Consider the following 6,520-nt stretch of genomic DNA (forward strand, 5'->3'; position numbering starts at 1 on the left):
TCACCTTCTCATTGTTATTCTCACTCACATTCACCTTCTCATTATCATTCTAACTCATTCAGATTCTCATTGCCATTCTCACTCATTCACCTTCTCATTGTCATTCTAACTTATTCACCTTCTCATTGTCATTCTCTCTTACATTCACCTTCTCATTGACATTCTCACTCACATTCACCTTCTCATTGTCATTCTCACTCACATTCACCTTCTCATTGTCATTCTCACTCACATTCACCTTCCCATTGTCATTCTCACTCACATTCACTTTCCCATTGTCATTCTCACTCATTCACCTTCTCATTGTCATTCTAACTAATTCACCTTCTCGTTGTCATTCTCTCTTACATTCACCTTCTCATTGTCATCCTCACTCACATTCACCTTCTCATTGTCATTCTAACTGACATTCACCTTCTCATTACCATTCTCACTCACATTCACCTTGCCATTGTCATTCTCACTCACATTCACCTTCCCTTTGTCATTCAGATTCATTCACCTTCTCATTGTCATTCTCACTCATATCCACCTCCTCATTGTCAATCTCACTCATTTACCTACTTTCTGTCATTCTCACTCGCATCCACCTTCTCATGTCATTCTCATTCATATTCACCTTCTTATTGTCATTCTCAATCTCACTCACATTCACCTTCTCATTGTCATTCCCACTCACATTCACCTTTTCATTTTCATTCTCACTCTCACTCACATTCACCTCATTTTCATTTTCACTCACATTCACCTTCTTATTGTCATTCTCACTCACATTCACCTTCTCACTGTCATTCTCTTTCACATTTACCTTCTCATTGTCATTCTCACTCAGATTCACCTTCTCATTGTCATTCTCACTCACATTCACCTTCTCATTGTCATTCTCACTCACATTCACCTTCTCATTTTCAATCTCACTCATTCACCTTCTCATTGTCATACTCACTCATTCACCTTCTCATTGTCATTCTCACTCATTCACCTTCTCATTGTCATTCTCACTCACATTCACCTTTTCATTGTCATTCTCAGTCATTCACCTTCTCATTGTCATTCTCACTCATTCACCTTCTCATTGTCATTCTCACTAACATTCACCTTCTCATTGTCATTCTCACTCACATTCACCTTCTCATTGTCATTCTCACTCGCATTCACCTTCTCATTGTCATTCTCACTCATTCACCTTCTCATTATCATTCTCACTCATTCACCTTCTCATTGTCATTCTTACTCATTCACCTTCTCATAGTCTTTCTCATTCATTCACCTTCTCATCATCATTCTCACTCACATTCACCTTCTCATTGTCATTCTCACTCATTCACCTTCTCATTGTCATTCTTACTCATTCACCTTCTCATAGTCTTTCTCATTCATTCACCTTTTCATTATCATTCTCATCCACATTCACCTTCTCATTGTCATTCCTACTCACATTCACCTTCTCATTGTCATTCTCACTCATTCACCTTCTCATTATCATTCTCACTCATTCACCTTCTCATTGTCATTCTTACTCATTCACCTTCTCATAGTCTTTCTCATTCATTCACCTTCTCATCATCATTCTCACTCACATTCACCTTCTCATTGTCATTCTCATTCACATTCACCTTCTCATTGTCATTCTCACTCATTCACCTTCTCTATCATTCTTACTCACATTCACCTTCTCATTGTCATTCTCACTGATTCACCTTCTCATGTCATTCTCATTCACATTCCCCTTCTCATTGTCATTCTCACTCACATTCACCTTCGCATTGTCATTCTCACTCACATTCACCTTTTCATTCTCATTCCCATCCACATTCACCTTCTCTTTGTCATTACTACTCACATTCACCTTCTCATTGTCATTCTCACTGATTCACCTTCTCATTGTCATTCTCACTCGTATTCTCCTTCTGTTGTCATTCTCACTCACATTCAGCTTCTCATTTTCATTCTCACTCTCACTCACATTCACCTTTTCATTGTCATTCTCACTCACTCACATTCTCATTGCCATTCTCACTCGCATTCAACTTCTCATTGTCATTCTCACTCACATTCATCTTTTCATTGTCCTTCTTACTCACATTCACCTTCTCATTATCATTTTAACTCACATTTACATTCTGATTGTCATTCTCACTCACATTCCCCTTCTTATTATAATTCTCACTCACATTCCCTTTCTCATTGTCATTCTCACTCACATTCACCTTCTCATTATCATTCTCACTCACATTCACCTGCTCACCGTCATTCTCACTCACATTCATCTTCTCATTGTCAATCTCACTCACATTCACATTCTCACTGTCATTCTCACTCACATTCACCTTATTTTCATTCTCACTCACATTCACCTCATTTTCATTCTCACTCACATTCACCTCACTGTCATTCTCATTCACATTCACCTTTTAATTGTCATTCACACTCATTTTCACATTCTCATTTTCATTCTCACTCACCTTCAGCTTTTCACCTCATTTTCATTCTCACTCACATTCACCTCACTGTCATTCTCATTTACATTCACCTTTTAATTGTCATTCACACTCACCTTCGCATTGTCATTTTCACTCACACTCACCTTCTCATGTCATTCTCACTCGCATTCACCTTCTCATTGTCATTCTCACTCACATTCACCTTCTCACTTTCATTCTCATTCATATTAACCTTCTCATTGTCATTCTCACTCACATTCACCTCATTTTCATTTTCACTCACATTCACTTTCTCATTTTCATTCTCAGTCACATTCATCTTCTCATTGTCATTCACACTGACATTCACTTCTCATTTTCATTCTGACTCACATTCAACTTCTCATTTTCACTCACATTCACCTTCTAACTTCATTCTCACTCACATTCACCTTCTCATGTCATTCTCACTCACATTCACTTTCATTGTCATTCTCACTCATATTACCTTATTTTTCATTCTCAGTCATATTCATTTCTCATTGTCATTCTCACTCACATTCACCTCATTGTCATGCTCACTCACATTTCACCTTCTCATTGTCATTCTTATTCACATTCACATTCTCACTGTCATTCTCATCACATTCACCTTCTCACTTTCATTCTCACTCACATTCACCTCATGTCATTCTCACTCACATCCACATTTCATTTTATTCTCACTCACATTCACCTTATCATTCTCATTATCACTCACATTCAGCTTCTCACTGTCAGTCTCACTCATATTCACTTTCTCATATTCATTCTCACTCACTTTCACTTTATTTTTATTCTCACTCACATTCAGCTCACTGTCATTCTCACTCACATCCACCTTCTCATTGTCGTTCTCGCTCACATTACCTTCTCATTTTCATCTCACTCACATCCACCTTCTCATTGTTTTATTCTCACTCACATTACCTTATCATTATCATTTTCACTCACATTCAGCTTCTCACTCTCATTCTCACTCATATTCACTTTCTCATATTCATTCTCACTCACTTTCACCTTATTTTCATTCTCACTCACATTCAGCTCACTGTCATTCTAATCAAATTCACCTTCTCATTGTCATTCTCATTCACATTCACTTTCTCACTGTCATTCTCACTCACATTCCCCTCATCATTGTCATTCTCACTCATTCACCTTCTCACTGTCACTCACACATATTCACCTTCTCACTATCATTCTCACTCACATTCACCTCACTGTCATTCTCACTCATATTCACTTTTTAACTCTCATCCACACTCACTTTCACTTTTTCATTTTCATTCTCACTCATATTCACCTTATTGTCATTCTCACTCACATTCAGCTTCTCATTGTCATTCTCACTCATATTCACCTATGAACTCTCATTCACACTCACTTTCACTTTTTCATTTTTATTCTCACTAATATTCACCTTATTGTCATTCTCACTCACATTCAGCTTCTCATTGTCATTTTCACTCGCATTCACTTTCTTACTGTCATTCTCACTCACATTCACCTTCGCATTGTCATCCTCACTTCTCTTCTCACGCTCATTACTCACAAACAGGGCGGGTCTAACAGAAAGCATTTCCTCCCTCAGGTTGGACTCCTTACACTTGGGCTTCCTGGAACGGCCATCATGCTGTTGCAGAGACGCTCTCGAGAAGGGGCGGAGAAGTGAACGCCAAGACTAAGAATGGGTAAGGCGATTGGAAAGCGAGTGACTTCTTAATAAAGGCACCAGAAGATTTTGCTTTTGTTTCTTTTCTCATCTTAGTCTTTTATGGAAATATATAAACAATTATTGTTATGAATAATTTTATTACTTATTTTTTATATTTATTCTTTATTCAAGGTTTTTTTTCAATAAAACATTTTTATGACTTATTCTATTAAATGAAAAAAAAGGATTTTATTTATCTTTTTTATACTATAAGTATTATATATAGAATGATTAGTTCGAACAGTTATGATAATCTGATAATCATAATTCATATTGAAATATTAATGATATAATGATACTTATTAATTTAATTAATTATTATTATAATGGATAATGATCAAATAATGATGGTGATTGGAAGGTGAATTAATGATAGTAATAAAGTTAATGATGCAAAAATATTTATTGGTTATGAATGATTATTCTTTTATAAAGAATATTTTAAATATTGATTATAACGATTATAAATTTATTATAATTCTAATTCCCTTATTAATGATGAGTTTTTTTTAGGGATAATTATTATTTTTTTCGTTATCATTTAGACAACTATCATCATTAATATTTTCATTATCAATATTATCATTATCATGAATAATATTATATTATTATATTCTGTTCATGTCATTATTTTACTAACCTCATTTTCTTCATTATGGATTGATATCTTTTAATATTTTATTATATTGTTATATCATAGCTATCATGATTACTGTTGTTATTCAATGGTCTTTGTAGTTGTAAAAATAATAAGAAAGGAAATACAATAAGAATGATAGTATATTTTTATAAAAATTATCTTGTAGATAAAAATTATTAAACATTCATTTTCACTAAGATATTCTTCTCATTATCATACAATATTTTTCTTTTCTACACATTACATGCTTTTCCCTAATGTTATTTTATAAAACATTCTCTCATTTGCACTTCTATTAATATCAAAATATTCTTACTATTCCTGCCTTATCTTATCACCTTAACTCATCTATATTAATGTCATTCCTAAAACTAGCCTCTATCACACCACATTCTCACTTGCAATACCTTTCACTTGTATTACCTTTCATTCTCATTCTAACTCAGTCACCTTCTCATTGTCCTTTTCCTAGTTCACCTTCTTCATTGTCCATCTATCACATTCACTTTTCATTGTCATTCACTAACATTCACTTCTCAATGTCAATCTCATCACATTCACTTCATTGTCATTCTCCCTACATTCACCTTTTCAATGTCTAATTCACGCACATTCACATTCTCATGTCATTCTTACTGCATTCACCTTTCCTTGTCATTCTCATCACCTCACCTTACATTGTCATTCTCACTTAAATTACACTTCTCTCATTATCAATCTCACACACTTCACTTCTCCATGTCATTATTCCTCGAGTCACTTTTTCTTGTATTCCACTCACATTTATATACATTATCATTACACTCAATGCATATAAGTGTTGTATAATAATTCACCTAACCTTCGCATTGTTCATTCTTCGTCAATTAACTTCTTTGTCATTTTCATCCATTCCCTCATATGTCATTCAAAACTCATCTTAACATCTATATCATTTTCACTACCATTCATCTTTCCTTATATTTCTCCCTCACATTCACACAATTGGCATTTCCAATCATTTACCTTTCTCTATTGTCCTTACTCATCACATTCCCTTTCATTGTCATTCTCACTACATTCACCGTCTCATTGTTATTCTCACTCACATTCACCTTTCATTGTCATTTCTCACTCACATTCACCTTTCATTGGTCATTCTTTTCTACATTCACTCTATTGTCATTCTTACTACATTCTCTTCTCATTTGTCATTTCACCTACATTACTTTCTCATTGTCATTCTCACTGCACATTCACTTCTCATTTCCATTCTAACTTTCAATCACCTTTCACTTTCCTTTTCATTACATTCACTCTCCTTCATTGTCTTCTCATTCACATTCTTTTTCTATTGTCCTTCTCACTCCATTCCCTCACTGTAATTTCTTACTCACATTATTCACTTTTAATTGTCCTTCAACTCACATTCACTTCTCATTTTCATTCTCATTCTTATTACATCTTATTGACATTCTCACTCACATTCACATTCTATTGTCATTCTCACTGCCTTACCTTTCTCATTTCATTCACTTACATTTCACCTTCTCATTTCATTCTCACTTCATTCACCTTCGCATTGTCATCTCACTTCCTTCTCCCAATATACTCACAAACAGACGTCTAAAGAAGCAATTTCTCCCATAGGTTTGACTCCCTTACACTAGCTTCTGAACGGCCCTTCATGCTGTTGCTGAGACGTCTCGAGAAGGGCGGAAA

This window comes from Penaeus japonicus, unplaced genomic scaffold (genome assembly GCF_977035675.1).
Source record: "Penaeus japonicus unplaced genomic scaffold, GWHDUDI00000001_assembly GWHDUDI00001984, whole genome shotgun sequence".
In the NCBI taxonomy this organism is placed as follows: Eukaryota; Metazoa; Arthropoda; class Malacostraca; order Decapoda; family Penaeidae; genus Penaeus; species Penaeus japonicus.